Here is an 18,216-nt window from a genome sequence, read left to right on the forward strand (position 1 = left end):
CCCAGCTACTGCTCTTAAATTTTTATTAAATGCACGAATGCATCTAATTAAGAAAAGCATTTTTTTTAAAAGCTACCAACTGGTGTTAATGCTATTCTTTAAAAAATAACTTTTTTACTTAAATATTTTAAATTTATTTTAATAAGCAAGGTATTCTTATGATTTAACAGTCATAAAACGTAGTAAGAATCACTTACTTTAGACTCTCCTGTTGAGGTCATGGGTCTAGTACTTTGGGTAACAGCCAGTTCAAAGTCCTCAAATATCATTCTAGAATTTGTTCCTGCTTGTCAAAACAAATTATCTTTTTATCTGAAAGATTCCATATTATCTATACTACTCCTTTGCATCCAGCATGTACATGTTCTATAAAGCTCAATTTTTTTTATTCGATATAATTTATTTACATTTCAAATGATTTCCCTTTTCTAGCCCCTCCACTCCCCGAAAGTCCCGTAAGCCCCCTTCTCTTCCCCTGTCCTCCCACCCACCCCTTCCCACTTCCCCGTTCTGGTTTTGCCGAATACTGTTTCACTGAGTCTTTCCAGAACCAGGGGCCACTCCTCCTTTCTTCTTGTACCTCATTTGATGTGTGGATTATGTTTTGGGTATTCCAGTTTTCTAGGTTAATATCCACTTATTAGTGAGTGCATACTATGATTCACCTTTTGAGTCTGGGTTACCTCACTTAGTATGATATTCTCTAGCTCCATCCATTTGCCTAAGAATTTCATGAATTCATTGTTTCTAATGGGGGCTGGAGAGATGGCTTAGTGGTTAAGAGCACTGACTGCTCTTCCGAAGGTCCTGAGTTCAAATCCCAGCAACCACATGGTGGCTCACAACCATCCTTAATGAGATCTAAAGCCCTTTTCTGGGATGTCTGAAGAACAGCTACAGTGTACACTTACATAAATAAATAAAGCTCAATTTTTAATTACACTATTTTCACTAGTGTATCATTGGTACTATTCAACTTTACCATACAAGAAAAATATTTAAATGTAGTTTTGGTGCCAGTGTAATTTTCCTTCCTAAATTGAATGGCAGGTAATATACACTAAATGGATTTTCATTGAGAATGTGCTGCAATTACTTCATAATTCCAGGGCAGTTACCATATTTAAGGTGTGATTCTTCTGTTCCTAGAAAGACCATTTTGTGGTCATGAATAGCATGCTAAGTTTTATTTTTAATAGATGTCATTCTTCCTGACTAAAGCATTTGTTTGTTTTATCTTTGTTCCTGTTATATACCAATTTCTTGGTTGTTTGTTGTTTATCATATCAGGAAAGGCTGATAATATGTGTCCAGTGCATTTTCAGGTTCTATGGGAGATACTTGGACACCTCTCTTTACAGCTATCTATACAATAAGATAGTTTCTAGTACTGCTCTCTGTGGTGCTAACAAGATTCTAAGAAGTGATGAGAAACCAAAGTGAACCAAATCAAAACAAAATGAAAGAAAACAAAATATATGTTTCCAGTTCTTCAGTAACCTGGATTTTAGCAGTTGAACAAAACAAAACAAAACAAAGCAAAACAGTAACAACAACAAACAGTCGATGTTAAGTGATGTTTAATCCATTTGGTTCATAACTTCTGTTAGATTCACTGTGTCTCTGTTTAGTTTCATTGTCAATGACCTATCCATTGCTAAGAGTGGGGTGTTGAAGTCTCCCACTATTATTGTGGAAGGGTCAATGTGTATTTTGAGCTTTAGTAAAGTTTCTTTTGTGAATGTGAGTGCCCTTGTATTTGGGGCATAGATGTTGAGAATTGAAACTTCCTCTTGGTGGATTTTTCCTTTGATGAATATGAAATATCCTTCCCCATCTTGTTTGATAACTTTTGGTTGACAGTCTACTTAGTAGACATTAGAATGGCAACTCCTGCTTGTTTCTTGGGACGATTTGCTTGGAAAAATTTTTTTTCCAGCCCTTTACTTTGAGGTAGTGTATGTCATTGTCACTGAGGTGTGTTTCTTGTATGCAGTAATATGCTGAATCCTGTTTATATATCCAGTCTGTTAGCCTGTGTAGTTTTATTGGGGAATTGATTTCATTGATTTTGGGAGATATTAAAGACAGATGATTGTTCATTCCTGTTAATTATTGCTGGAGGTGGTATTATGTGTTTGCGTGTGTGTTTGTATGTGTGTGACTCTCTTCTTTTGGGTTTGATGTTTAATTTCTCGTGTTTTCTTGGGTGTAGTTATCCTCCTGGTATTTGAGTTTTCCTTCCAGTATCTTCTGTAGGGCTGAATATATATTAAATTTGGTTTTGTCATGGAATATATTGGTTTCTCCATCTATGGTGATTGAGAGTTTTGCTGGGCATAGTAACCTGGGCTGGCATTTGTTTTGTCTTACAGTCTAATGACATTTGTCCAGGATCTTCTGGCTTTTAGAGTCTCTGTTGAGAAGTCTGGCATAATTCTGGTAGATCCACCTTTATATGTTACTTGGCCTTTCCCCCTTATAGCTTTTAATATTCTTTCTTTGTTCTGTACTTTAGTGTTTTGATTACTATGTGACAAGAGGATTTTGTTTTCTCGTTCAATCTATTTGGTGTTCTGTAGGCTTATACATTTATGGTCATCTCTTTCTTTATGTTAGAGAAGTTTTTTTCTATGATTTTCTTGAAAGTGTTTACTTGCTCTTTTGCCTAGAAATCCTCACCTTCTTCTATTCTTATTATTCTTAGGTTTGATCTTTTTATTGTGTTCTGAATTTCTTGGACATTTTGGGTTAGGAGCTTTTTCTACTTTGTATTTTTGTCAATAAATATCTTCTATGGCATCGTCTATACCTGAGATTCTTTATTTTATTTTATTTTTTAACTATTTGCTTTATTTACATTTGAAATAAATGTAAATAAATAATGTAATGTAAGTGATGTAATAAGTGTCCCTTTCCTTGTTACCCTTCTGAAAACCCCCTATCCCATCTGCCCTCCCCCTGCTTACCAACCCCATCCCCCACTTTCCTGACCTGGCATTCCCCTACACTGGGATATCAAGTCTTCACAGGACCAATGGCCTTTCCTCTCACTGATGTCTAAAACAGCCATCCTTTGCTACATATGTAGCTGGAGCCATGGGGCCCTCTTTGGTTGGTGGTTTAGTCCCTGGGAGTTCTAAACGTACTGGTTGGTACATATTATTGTTCCTCCTATGGGGCTGCAAACCTTTTCAGCTCCTTAGGTCTTTTCTCTAGCTGCTCCATTGGGGACCCTATGCTCAGTCTATTGGTTGGCTGTGAGCCATGGGTATTTTGATTCACCTTCTAAGAAAGATAAAAGTATCCACACTTTGGTCTTCCTTCTTCTTGAACTTCATGTGGTCTCTGAGTTGTATCTTGGGTATTCTGAGCTTTTTGGCCAATATCCACTTATCAGTGAGTGCATACCATGTGTGTCCTTTTGTGATTGGGTTACCTCACTCAGGATGATATTTTCTAGCTCCATCCATTGCCTAAGAATTTCATGAATTCATTGTTTTTAATAGTTGAGTAGTACTCCATTGTGTAAATATATCACATTTTTTTGTATCCATTCCTCTTTTGAGGGACATCTGGGTTCTTTCCTGCTTCTGTCTCTTATAAATAAGGCTGCTATGAAAATAGTGGAGCATGTGTCCTTATTACATGTTGGAGAATCTTCTGAGTATATGCCCAGGAGTTATACCTGTGATTCTTTCTTCTATCGCTCGTATTCTAATGGTGATGCTTGCATCTGTAGTTCCTGATCTAGTTCATAAGTTGTCCATCTCCAGGGTTGTGTCCATTTGTGTTTTCTATATTGTTTCAATTTCCATTTTAGGTCTAGGACAATTTTGCTCAATTTGTTCACATGCTTGATTGTATTATCCTGTATTTCTTTAAGGGAAGAAGAATTGATAAATGGGACCTCATGAAAATGAAAAGCTCCTGTAAGGCAAAGTACGTAGTCAATAGAACAAAGGCAACCTAAAAACTGGGAAAAAAACTTCACTAACCCCACAGCTGTTAAAGGGCTAATATCCCAAGTATATAAAGAACTCAAGAAGTTAACTTACAAAAACCAAGTAACCCAATTTGAAAAATGAGATACAGAGCTAAACAGAAATCATAACAGAAGAATCTCGAATTTCAGCGAAGCACTTAAAGAACTGTTCAAAGTTCTTAGACATCAGAGAAATATAAATCAAAATGACCCTGAAATTCCACCTCATACCAATAAGAATGGCTAAGATCAAAAACTCAAGTGACAGCATGTGCTGTCTAAGATGTGGAGAAAGAGGAATACTCCTCTATTGCTGATGGGATTGAAAACTGGTACAACCACTATGAAAATCAATCTGGCAGTTCTTCAGAAAATTGGAAATAGTTCTACCTGAAGACAAAGTTATATATATCCAAAAGATCCTCCACCATACCACAAGGACACCTGCTCTACCATGCTCATAGCAGCCTTATTTGTAACAGCCAAAAACTGGAAACAACCCAGATGTCCCTCAGCCAAAGAATGGATACAGAAAATGTGGTTTGTGCACACAATAAAATACTATTCAGCTATTAAAAACATGGACATCCTAAGTTTTCAGGCAAATGGATGGAACTAGAAAATATCATCCTGAGTGAGGTAACTCAAATCCAAGAGGACATGCATGCATGGTATGTATTCACTGATAAGTGAATTTTAGCCAAAACAGTACAGAATACCTAGGATATAACCCATAGACCATAGGAAGTGAAACAAGCAGAAAGGCCCAAGAGAGGATGCTTCAATTCCAGTTAGAAGGGTTGAACACAGAGGAGGTCACTGGAGACAGAGGGAGGGATCTGGGTAGGAGAGGGGATGCGGAGAAAAAAGGGTACAGGATCAGTCATGGTGACAGGAGTGGGGGGAAGGAGAGAAGCCCCGGTGGCCAGGAGAATGAATGGAAATATGCAGCCTCAGTGGTGGGAGTTGGGGGGGACCCTCTAGAATGTACCAGAGACCAGGGAGGTAAGAGACTCTCAGTACTCAATGGGTGTGACCTTAGCCAAAATGCCCAACAATGGGGAGAGGGAACTGGAAGAGTCTACCTCCATCCAATAAATCGACAGGATCTCATGCAGAGAACAGGGCTATTAACCCACAGTCAAAATTTCTAACCTAGAACTGTTCCTGTCTACAAGAACTTCAAGGACAACAATGGAGAAGAGACTGAAGATGGGAGCCTAGCCTGGCTGACTTCTGAGAGGCTCTATCGGCAGCTGACTGAGATAGATGCAGATATCTACACTCAACCATTGGACTTAAATTGGGGACTCCTATGGTTGAATTACAGGAAGGAGTGAAGAAGCTGAAGGGGAGGGTGACTTCATGGTTGGTCTCAACCATGTCAACTAACCAGGTCCCTAGGGAACTCCTAGAGACTGAGCCACCAACTAGGCAGCATCCACAAGCTGGTCTGAGGTTGGTTCGAGACTCCAGGCACATATATAACAGAGGACATCCTGGTCTGGCCTTAGTAGGAGAAGATGCACCTAATCCTATAGAGACTTGAGGCCCCAGGGAAGGGGGAATATAGGGTGTGGGAAACACCCTTTTGGAGTCAAGGGGGGGATGGGGAGGAGTGACAATGACTGGAATGTAAATTAATAAAATAGTTTTCAAAAATTAATCCATAGTGCAAATGTACTAAGAAATCTGAATGTGAATTTATTACATACATTTGTGCCAGGAAGTTTCAAGTTGAATCATTTGAATTAATTGTGGTAGGAAAAAAGGTAAAGCCTTCTAGGTTTGATGAAGGTACAGATAGTTCTACATCAACTTTAGGGAAGGCATTTTACATGTAATAATTTTTTTCATTGTGGGTACCATTTATTCATCTAAAAAGTATCAGCAGTTGAGGAGAAACACAAGTTCATGTTCTTGGTTTTAATAAAATTTGCCTACTAGTTGGAATTTCATTTCCTATTATACCTATCACTGATTCCTTCTTTAGATGACCTCCTAAGGATGATGATACATACGTGGTGGTTTGGTTTGGTTCACAGAGGTTCTGCCTCCTAGTGTCTTGAATCCACTATGCTTGCTGTCCATAGTGTCTCCAGATGTTCCTATACAGTATCCACATACATCTATACAGTGTAACCAGATAAAACCACAGAAATCCCTTTGCACTACTGGTTCTAAGCGACCGGAAACTAAACGAAATCAAAATGAAATAAAACAAACAAACAAAAACAAACAGATATATGTCTCACCCTTAAGGAACTTGAATTTTAACAGCTGAGGGGAAAAAACAAAACAAAACAACAAAACAAAACAGCTAGTAAGTGCTATCAGAGTGCTTTTGAATGGTTTCCTTGTTTCATTCCTATTTAATTTGAGCTGATCTTTAATTTTGGCCTTTGCAATTAGAAGATGTTAACAATGCTTTCCATTAGGACTGAAAAAGTGTGTCTAACACTCATGTAGAACACATCCCCCGGCTACCTAAGTGCTAAGTTCATGTAAAGCACAGCATTTTCTTCAAGTTCGGGCTTCCTGCCTCTCATTTGACACCCACAACTGCCTGTTAGAATATGCAGTAACAATGTGGAATGGGAGGGGTCGGTTGCATTAGGTGGGTGATGTTGGTTCAGTATGTGAGCTTTCCCTGCATGATGGAATCCAAATTTCAAGGCAACCTGGAATGTCTGAGATGTTTGAGCTCTGAAGCTTCCAATAGAAAACACATTTATGATGAATTATCTTAAATTAAATTTTAATGGCCCCTAAATTGTAGATAAAGCACTGCAGAAGCAGTCTCCTGTGCAGATAAACATCATTAGTGTGGAAGTAGGAACACTTATTCTGCTTCTATTTCCCCCCGGGTTTTCTAACAGTTCCATGGATCCTTTTCTGCCTAATATGAATGCCAGTAAGCTTTTCTTTCTGACTTCCTCGGATGCCTCTTGAGTTAATAGCTAGCTTTGACTTGTCGCTTGTGAAAGAAAAAGAAAAAGTGCTAGTTCTTCGTGGAGGTGAAACCTTACCTGCCATCCACAAATGCTGGCTCTGCCAGTGCCTTATGATCCTTCACCTTGCAGGAAATCCTCAAAGGAATTCAAAGGACAGGTCCACCTCCTTTGAATGCTCCTGGCTTAGTCACCTCCATGGGATAAAGGGTGACACAGCTTACTGATGGGTCTGTGTGCATGCAAGCATTCCCTGCGAGTCACAAGGCAGCTGGCAAGCCTGACCGTTCACCACCGATTGTGTTGTGCTTTGACTTCTCAATTTGTTCTTCCATTACTCTTCCTACCTTTCTGGATTGTCTTGAGGCTGGGCTTCATGGTGAGAGAGAGAAAAAACATGGAGACCCTTGGTGACATGTGGGTTCTGAAATGGGCCGTGTGGCTCCCTCTCTGCAGCAACCTCTGACAATCTGAATGTCCATAGCTTGAATGACCCCATAGGCACATGGACATGCCAACCTTCCTACAACCTTTACAACCCTAAGACACAGGCTGTAAGCCCCAGAAAGCTGAGACATCATAGGCCCCTAGAAGGAGGTGCAGACAAGAGAACCTTCATCCCATACAATATACCTCTGATGGCTTACAGTTTCCAATGCTGTGAAGAGACACCATGACCAAGGCAACTCTTATAAAGGGCAACATTTAACTGGGGCTGGCTTGCAGGGTCAGAGGGTCAGTCCATTAACATCATGGTGGGAAGTATGGCAGCATCCAGACAGGCATGGTGCTGGAGATGCTGAGAGTTCTACATCTTGCTCTGAAGGCAAAAAGGAGATTATCTCCATGCAGCTAGGAGAAAGCTCTCAAAGCCCACACCAATAGTGACAAACTTCTTCCAACAAGGCAATACTTACTCCAGCAAGGCCACACCTCCTAATAGTTCCACTTCCTGGGCCAAGCATATTCAAACCACCACATCTGTCTTAAGAAATGGTTTTTTTTTGCTCTATCTATCAATCTATCTATCTATCTATCTATCTATCTATCTATCTATCTATCTATCTACTATCTATTTTCTCAGATGTTCTTTGCTTTCCTAAGGCTGCAATCCTTCAATACTGTTCCTCATGTTGTGGTGACCTCCAATCACAATTTTTTTTTTTGTTGCCATTGTTTGTTTTCTTGTTAAAAAATTATATATATAACAACCCTCTGTGTTTCACGTTTACTTCTCTGTGTATAAATGTAACTTTATTCACCAGATGCAGTTGTCATCTCGGATGCTTACTGCTAAATAAGCTCACCCTTTCTAGTTCTTTCAGAGCTCTGGGTGGCTAGTTCCATTTAACTCTTCCGCCCCAAACTTCTCTCCAAGCTGACTGAGTCAAACTGGCTTCTTATGGCTTCTCACTGAATTGCTCTGCTTAGCCTCAAACTAACCCTGGCAATCTGTTCTAATTTTTGGCTCCTTCTCATTATTTGGCTCATTCTGTCCTTACCTGTGTCTAGCTTATTCTCTCTGAAACCTGCCTGTATAAAACTGTCCCTGTAAAGACTGCCTCTGAACTGCCATGAAATCATGGACTGCCACAAACAGATGAACTGCTCTGGAGTGAAATGAACTGAACTCCACTGCATTGCCTGAATTCAACTAAACTGCACTCACTAAACTGCCTGCCCCCCCCCCCAATCATTCTTTAGTGACCTCTCTTTCCTGTCTGTTCTCATGAGATTTGAGCGTATCCTATCTCTGACTCAGTCTGTCAAATCTTTCTTTGATTTGTCACTGTCTGTTCCTCACTCAATTAGATGTCAGTTTCAAACATGGCTGCTTTCTTCTACAAACCAACTTTACCTTCATTGTTTGGGATTAAAGGTATGTACTAAGGGTATGTCTGTATTCTGGCCAGATCACACTGACCTAGAAGGTCTTTGGATGTGATGCTTTGCCAGAGCAACAAGGCTGCTGTATTAAGCATTGAAGATAGGAAGAGTAGATGTAATTATTTTAAGGTACTCATTATGTGGATTTTCAGGTGACTAAATGAATCACACAAATAAGATACTTAGCCTGATGTCAGGTATCTGACAAATACAAATACCGGCAGAGACATTCCTGAGTTCCTGTCCTTTTCAGTAGGGTAAAAGCCATTGGGGAGCAGCATATCTGGTGATTGGCATAGGAAAGATAAGTCATTGGGCCTATTTATAAAAGTAAAAGGTATATTGGTGATATAATTTCTTTGATTGAAGCATTGAGACATTTTACAGTGAGTAGAGTTTAGCAAGCATTTGATAAGCAGTCAAGGTATTTCTTAGCAAAATACACAGATGATGTTTGGTTGAACAAACCCAGTGTGTGTGTGTGTGTGTGTGTGTGTGTGTGTGTGTGTGCATCTAAACCCACTTATGTATATGGATTATTTTTACTCATGGTATTTTTTTCTTGCAGATCATTTTGACTGATGACTCCAAAGAGATATATGTTTCTCACACGCAAATGAAATAGTGTAATGCTATTGCATGATTAGAGACTCTAGGATGATTGTAATGTCAACAGCAGGGAGTATCTTCTCATTGTAGTCACAATGAACAGTGTTGAATTTCAAGAAAATACATAGGGATTAATGGGTAAAAACTTAAAATAAGAAAAGTTATATCAAATTGATCACTTATCTAACTTACTACTAGCAGAAAATTCGCTTAGTTTTTTGGGGGGGGTTGTTTTTTACAAATAATTTTGACTTGTGTATCCACCTTAAGAACTAGAACCACATAGTCCATTGGCTCAAAAACTCCTGAGAGTTTAGCTTTGTTGAAAAAGGGACACAATAACAGTTGTTCAGCTTCAGCCTTGGTACCTCAATTTGCAAGAGCTAATAAGCATTTTTGCTTTGTTCAAGTTTATCTCTTACTCGTTGCATAATACCAGATTGGTATCTTTGCTGTCCAAGAAGCCCATCTCAGTTCCTGGTGCTTTAATGGGATAAGTCCATTCTGGTGGTGGCAGATTGCCAACCAGTTTGACACACATACAAGTCTGAATGAAAACACTGCAGAAGTTTTAATTGACTGACATCCTCCAGTGGGAATTTCAGGCTGTCTCCTGACTTTTGATTAATCAAGTGTTAGTGACCAAGTCAGGAATTAATCACCTGCCCCTTTTCAGATTATTACTTACAAATTCAAAATTGACATTCTATGCTAATATTTTTGCCAATAAAGCATGCCAGTCATTTTTTTCCTCTAGTGAAGCAAAAATATATTTCCAATTAAAGGATAACTTGTAGATGGGAACCATCGTCCCACAGACCCAGGGATCTAGTGCTTTGCCTCTATTTCTATTAATCAAGGCAAAGTAACCTGCCATAGTGTTTGAACAGCATATAGTTGTGACTCTATTGTCTCCATTCACCACAACAAATGTCAGTGGGACTCTGGAGCTTGATATGTATGAGTCAGTGTAGGTCCAAAATACTTTCATATCAAAGGGCAGTCTTGAGAGTGTTAGAAGCATCTAGAGAAAATGACAGTCCTTACTGTCCTCCCTTGCCTGAAATTTTATATAAACATTAGATTCAACTGACTGCCAGGTGAAGGAGAAGAGATACATGGCACACATGAATGGTAGGATCACACTTTCATAGGTTAAAAAAACCTTCACACTCACTAAAATGTACTTCACTTTGTAATGAGGACTATCCATATGCCTCTCTCTTCTCTTAGTATTTAAAACCGAATAGGGCAGAGTGTGGCTGCCTTTGCATTATGTCATCCTGTCCATGGGCCAGCAGTATCTGGAGCTTCATAGTGATGTTAGCAGAAAGGGGTGTACAAGAGCCTTGGTTTTGGTAGAAGTCAGAGAGCATTGACCAGAGTTGGTGTGAACCCCCTAGCCTGCATTTGCAGCTTCTTCTGTCAACTCCCCTTTGCACAGAGCTTGGAGTATTTTGAGCCACCAGACATATGGAGCAGGCTCTAAGATTCAAGGCAATGGGTAGCATTTAGAGCTTGTAAGAAGTAGAAAAGAATCAATTCAGGAGCATAGGGTGAGAGATGGGAGAGACTGCTCTTCCAATGATTGATTGATGAAGCAAGTAAAAGAGTGACTCTACATTGAGAGACACAGCATCAGAGAAATAATAAAAATAGTGAGGCCAGGGTGGGCAGCACAGACAGACAAACAGACAGACACACACATACACACACATACACATACAACAGATACACAGAAACAAACACACACACAAGATACACATACACAGAACACAGATACAATATATTTGCATACAACAGATACACAGATACATAGACACAAACAGATATACAACATCACACACACACAGAAACACACACAGACACACACACAGAAATAGATAGATAGGTAGATAGATATACACACAACAGATACACACAGATACACATACAACAATGACATGGAAAATATTTCTTTTAAGATTGAAGTTTTATTTAAAAATGATAAAATTGAAGGTATATACAGAAAAATTCCTGAAAAAATTGAAAAATTTTTTTCAAAATATAGAAAATATTTCTGAAAAAAATTGAAGAGGTATATTGAAATTTTCTGATAAAATTGAAGTTTATACAAAAAATGAAAAAATTGAATTCATTTATAGAGAAAATTCTTGAAAAATGGAAGACAAATTATTTCCGTAAAAATTCGAGATACATGTAGAAAAATTTTCTGATAAAATTGAAGATTTACATGAAAAAATGTCTGATAAAATTAAAGGCATACCTAGAAAAAATTCTGATGAAATTGAAGACATGCAGAGCAAAAAATTCTGATAAAATGTAAGACTTATGTGGAAAATTCCTGATAAAGCTGAAGAAAAATACCAACTCTAGATACATTGCCTAGAACACTTTTGTGTGTGTGTGTGTATTGTTGTTGTTGTTGATTTGACCTCTTAATATCCTTTGTTTTTCTGTAGTCTTTTAAAAAAAGAGACATATGACTTATACCCCCTTTACTAGAACATTTTGAAACATTACTTACTTAAAAAACAATGACCCTGCAAACCATCAAAACTTCTGAGGTGCAACGATCCCAAGTCTTATTACCTATAAGGCACTCACTGATAGTTGGTATGAATATCAGTGGTAGGGAGAAGCAAGTCAACATGGAGTCTGATCACTTTTATGTCAAGTAAGTAGCCACCAGCTGCCAGAATAACTGCTTTAAAAATTATTCTAAGCTCTTTATATCTAATCCCAGGTATTTTTTTCATTAAATAAAATGTAGGTTGGAGGAGACCAGATCAAAAAAAAGTTTTTTTATATTTTTTTATGTAAAATATGTGTTAATTTGCAACACATATTTTTAAAAAGCAGTTTATTTGAGGATAAAAGGGTCCATAGACATCTATGAAATGTAAATCTTGCAGGAAGGAATAAACAATGGCATATGGTTGCTCTGGCTAGGAGTATCAGTCATATGTAATGGAAAAAGGAATCCAGTTGTTTGGAAATAGGTTCTCATGTAATCTTAAAGATTTATTATGAAGTACTTATTCATAGGCAGCAACTGTTAGAATTCATCTTTAAAACCCTATTTTGGAGAATTTTGTCATTGGCAACCTTTGTTCTGTTAAGCACAGATACTATATTAAAATGTAAAAAACGAAACAACAAAACATGACCGAACATACAAATAGCAGGAAATTCTGTAATGGAAGCAATAACAAAAGTATCACCAGATATTAGTCTTCTTTAAGTAATTACCTAGCAATCTTCATTCTAAAAGCACCAACACAGCACTTCTCAATCTTCCTAATGTGGTGACCCTTTAATACAGTTCCTCATGTTGTGGTGACCCACCCACCCCCACAGATTATTTTGTGCCTACTTTATAATTGCTACTCTTAAGAATCATAATGTAAATATCAGATATGCAGAATAGCTGATATGAGACCCCTGTGAAAGAGTCATTGTACCCCAAAGAGGTCATGACCCCAGGTTGAGAGCCACTGCTCTAAGGCCATGATTCTTTTTAATACAAGACAGATACTCTCTAATTTTAATGTGAAGGGACTCCTCATTCTTGGAAGTAACATGCAGTTTCTAAGCCTCCTCTTCAGACATTGAGTGAAGGAGAAGGAAGTTGCTGTTTGTGTTACTTAGAAATTGTGGGAAATCTCCACTGGAGTGTAGAAAACCATAATTTGTAATTGATTATGAGTCTTTAAATGAAAACAGTCCAGTGAACCATTTTATATGGAACACTTCCCGAGAGTTCTCAGCAAAAGCTGGTAGCAGAATTTGTCCTTAAGAGTGAGTCTGTTTTCAATTACTGTCTCTTGCTATGTCAACATCTTTGCTAATGGTCACTTAATCCATGCTGATAATCCTGGGACTGATGAGATTGTTCAGTGAGAAAAGGTGCTTGCCACCAAACCCGTCAATCTGAGTTCAATTCCTAGAATGGTTTTGTCCTCTGACCTCTACATAGGTCACACACAGTGTGTGTGCACACGCGGTGCAATTTACTTTTTCTAATAATTCCGGTTGCAGGTCACTGATAGCTTCAGTCTCACATTCTGACACATACACATGTATGCATCCTAAAACACAAACATTTACAAGTACTGAGCCCTTCTATCGAGGGACCAGCAGGGACCAGGTAAGTCTGAAAAGTGATGGAGTTCTTTGAAGACTGGTGCTAAGTGTTCTAAAAGCAGGATTGGTGAATCTTAGAATTTTGAAAGACTTTAAAACAAACAGGGGCATTGAAATGAGAAACATACAAATGTCCAGAACTCTTTATTTTGAGACATCAGGGATTTTTTTTTCCCTTTATTCTCCTCTCCTTAGCCCTTCTCTCTCCCTTCCTCCTTCTCTCCCTCTCTCCCTCTCATCTGGCTTCTTCCCTCTCTCCCTCCCATCTTGCTCCTTCCTCTTCCCCTTCCTTTCTCCCTCCCATCTGCTTCCCTCTCTCCATCCTGTTTCTCTCCCCTCTCTTTACCCCTCTCTCCCTCCTTTCCCTCCTTCCTCCAATTCAATTTTCTGATTTGCAAGATAAAAATCAGACATGAAAAGCAGCGGTGCTGCATTTGGAGCATATTACATTCCAGGTTCTCCTTACACACCTACCATGTAATTTTCACAAAATGCCTGTGAATTTGGAGTTTATTGGTCTGATTTTATAGATGAGTCATGGGCCCAAAGGGGTAGAGAGCTGAGTTTCAAGTGAGCTGCATTTCACCCAGAGCCTCAGAACTGTGGCTCTGAACCCTTGCAGGCAGTTATGCCCCATTTACTAGGATATTTGTGTTCTAGCCAAGTTTGTTACAAAACACATTTTTTTTTCTGAAGGAAACTCTTCTTTGATGAGGGTTCTAGTTATACGGTTTGTGTCCTGCTTATCAGTATTCAAGTGTTACAGGGGCTGAGATGGTGTCTATTGTTTTTCACTGCAGACATGGTACCTGGAAGATTGTGGATTGCTAAATAAATTGAATACACGGCGTTAAGAAAAATCAACTGTAGACATAACAGGAGTGTAGTTGTGGTGGTTTGAATATGCTTGGCCCAGTGGAGTGGCACTATTAGGAGGTGTGGCCTTGTTGGAGGAAGTATGTCACTGTGGGGGGCGGGCTTTGAGAGAGCTTCCTCCTTGGAAGCCAGTCTTCTTCTCAGAATAAGATGTAGAACTCTAGCTCCTTGAGCACCATACCTGTCTGCATGCTACCATGCTTCCTGCCATGAAGACAATGGAACTGAACCTCTGAAGCTGTAATCCAGTCCTAATCAAATGTGGTCCTTTATAAAAGTTGCCTTGGTCATGGTGGCTCTTCCTAGCAATGGAAACCCTAACTAAGACAATAGTTAAAACTGGAAAGTGTTTGAAGAGTAAGATAACAATTAATTAATTGAATATTTGAAGTACTTAATGTTTATGTTAATTATGTGATATAAATTAGGTAATATTTAGAATAACTAATTTTGTGTGTCCTTAGGCATGTGTGTGTGTGTGTGAATGTGTGTGTGTGTGTGTGTGTGTGTGTGTGATATATTCAAGTGCATACATATGTGCAGAAGCCATATGGCAATATCAGAGCTCTTCCTTAATCACGTTTTTCCATCTAATTTTTAGGAGCACTGTCTCTCACTGAACTCAGAGCTCACTGATTAGGTAGACTTGCTGGCTAGGAATCCTCTCTACACCTCCCTGCACTGGGGTTACAATGCATGCTAAGTCCCTGGCTTTCAATGTAGATGCAAAGAGAGGATCTGAACTCAAGTCTTTTTTTTTTTTTTAACTTTTTATTGGCTCTTTGTGAACTTCACATCATGTTCCCCAATACAACTCATATCCCCCTCCCCTAGCACCCACCTGCCATGCTTGCAACCTCCCCTCAACAATGAAAAGAAATCTCATCATGGAAGCTGTAGCGTGTCATGGCTTATCCCACAGTACACCCTTTATTCACACTTCTTTGCTTGAAAATGTTCATTGCAATGACTCCTTGGTCTGGTATGAGGCCTCTGACTTCTGCTACTCTGTCAATACTGAACCTCACTGGGACTCTTCTTGGATATCTTGTTGCCCTGTGTCATGGAGCTCTTGTAGTTTTGGATGATCTCCAGCAGTCAATCAGTGGATAGATGTTGGGGTAGGGCCAATTCAAAGGCCTGGATCTGGGCCTGAGAGGTATCAGATATGGTCAGCTCACCAGCTCTCCTGCTCTTGTCTTTGGGCCGGCTCACCAGCCCTCTCTCCAACCTCCCAACCAGTGCCAGCTCCATTCTGCTGCCCAGAGGAGGTACAGGGTCTACTCTCTCTTAGCTAGTGACAGAAATGGCCATGAACTCAAGTCTTTATGCCTATGTGGTAAACACTTTGACTGGACCAACTGTGAAGTCCTCAAAAAGAATACAATTCTATATCATATTACAAATTAGTAAAAAAGGATCTGAAGACTTAAATATATATCATGGACACGATACACACTACTTTAAAAAAAATCAAGCCTTAAATGTTAAATTATTTCAGCAAGTTTTTATAATTTCATTTTAATATGTATAACTTAAAATTCAGAATAAATTTCTTTATTTTTAACTACTATTGAAGCTTGCTGAATTCTTTTTTTTTTCTGTGCTTATTTTCTATCCTCCTTCATGCTGCTTTGATAATCAGTGATTATGTCCCTTTACAGGTATATCTGTAGCTTTTTAGTGTCTTTAAATTCACGGTCACTGAATATTCATTACTGGATTTTTAGATTAAGCATGTAGGAACTCAGGAAATACTAGTGGAACGAAAAGGAAGAAAAGAAGAAGGAGGGAGGGAAGAGAAATGAAGAGAAAGGACACATGGGGGAGAAAAAGGAAGAGTAAGAGTAAATTACTTTTCATATTTGAAGAACGTCAAAGATCAACAATGTCGTCCATTTACTTGGAAATAGACATTAATAGCACTTATCTCCTGAGTCTTTTTTTTTTTTTTTTTTTTTGAGACAGGGTTTCTCTGTATGGCCCCAGCTGTTCTGGGATTCACTCTGTAGACCAGGCTGGCCTCGAACTCAGAAATTCGCCTGCCTCTGCCTCCCAGAGTGCTGGGATTACAGGCGTGCGCCACCACCACCCGGCTCTCCTGAGTCTTTTTAGTATCAAAAACTACAGGTCCTCTAACAAGGAATGTCCCCACACAGCTGCCCCCTTTACTTATATTCTTATTCATTCTTCAGAACTTCTTGAACACAGAGAAGTGTCAATCACTGTCTGGCACCTAACACCTTATTCATTGCAGCCGTAGTGGGACTAGCCGGGTGATTGTTGCCATGAAGATACACTTACTAATGAGAAACTGCATCCACAAGTTCTGTGAGACACCGTGGAGTAGATTTTGGTTTCCTGATCCATCCTGGTACACTGGTATTGCACATGCTTTGCCACTAATTTACTCTGGGGCAAACTGAGAGAAGTTCGTCCTTCCACATGTGAATCTCTACGTTCCAGCTTCTCACACCAGAAAACCTGAAGTTCCCACCCCAGGAAGTACAAGTAGAACACAGGTCCTGGGACTCTCAGTTCCAAGGTTCACACTAGATATTCTTTCTATACCCGATAGTCAAGCAGGAAGCCAGTTTTTTATTAAACACCTCAGAGAATGAGCTATATAAAGCTCTTGAGTGAGAATAATCTTTGGGGTTATACTTCTGTTTCCCTGAAGAAAGGAGACATTGCCTTGCCAATCAACTTGTTAAAGTACTTAACACAAATATACCTTCTAATGAAAAACCAAGTGACTGAATGGAGAATTCAATGCAGAGCACTTTGCAAATATCAATCACACATACGATTAGTCTTGTTGTTCTTACTCGAGTGAAACAAACAATAAAATATTATAATTCCTGTCTCGCAAAATACAAGAACCACATACATTGTATATCATTTATTTACTCAAGGGATATTTTTGGAAATAATTTCTGCACTTGTGGGATAGAGAAAGGAAGACACGTAAGATTTTGATACTTTTGTGAGGGTGGTCATGGTTTTGAAGATTTCTGTCAAAAGGTCCATTGAGCTTTTTTTTTTTTTTTAATGAACTAGAAATCTGCTGTGTTTCCTGCTCTAGCTGAGCCACTAACAGATTCGTTTGCAAGTATGAGGTGCTTCCAGAACTTGTCAACATTTAATTCATTCAGCTAGGGGTCATCTGGTGTTGAGTGAACCATGGAGTACAGGGATGGAAAAGCCCTGGTTTGGGAATCCAAGATGTCATGGTTGCAATCTAGTTTACTAATGAGCAACTGAGAAAACCTTTAATTCCCATGAGCCTCAGTTTTTTATAACACCAACATCCCACTTTTCTCTTACAGAATTAACAGAAAAACTAGATACGGAGAGTACATGGCTCAATTTTTCTTTGCTATGTACTGGGAACACAGAAAATGGCTCTATCTCCTGGATTCTCCATATATTAAGGAAGGAAACAGGGAAAAGACGAGAGTCAGAGAGACTGAGAGCCGGGGATTTAGATCATTGAAAGTTACCAGCAACCCTGCCATGATTCCCAAGCATGTTCTGCACTTTAACAGCAGAGTTCGAAGTAATTATTCTCTAATGAGGTTCATCATTAAAATCCTTCAAAAGTGGGCCTGGACCTCAAGCTCACATTCTGCTCTAAGATGAGCTTGAAATTCAGATTCTGACTCAGAGTTCTGTAATAGAGGCCAGCAATGCATGTTTTTGTGATACGGAGGCTCTTAACAGGGGTCATATGACAAGAGGAGACTATTTCCCAAAGATCAT

Source organism: Apodemus sylvaticus, chromosome 20 (assembly GCF_947179515.1).
Source record: "Apodemus sylvaticus chromosome 20, mApoSyl1.1, whole genome shotgun sequence".
Classification (NCBI taxonomy): domain Eukaryota; kingdom Metazoa; phylum Chordata; class Mammalia; order Rodentia; family Muridae; genus Apodemus; species Apodemus sylvaticus.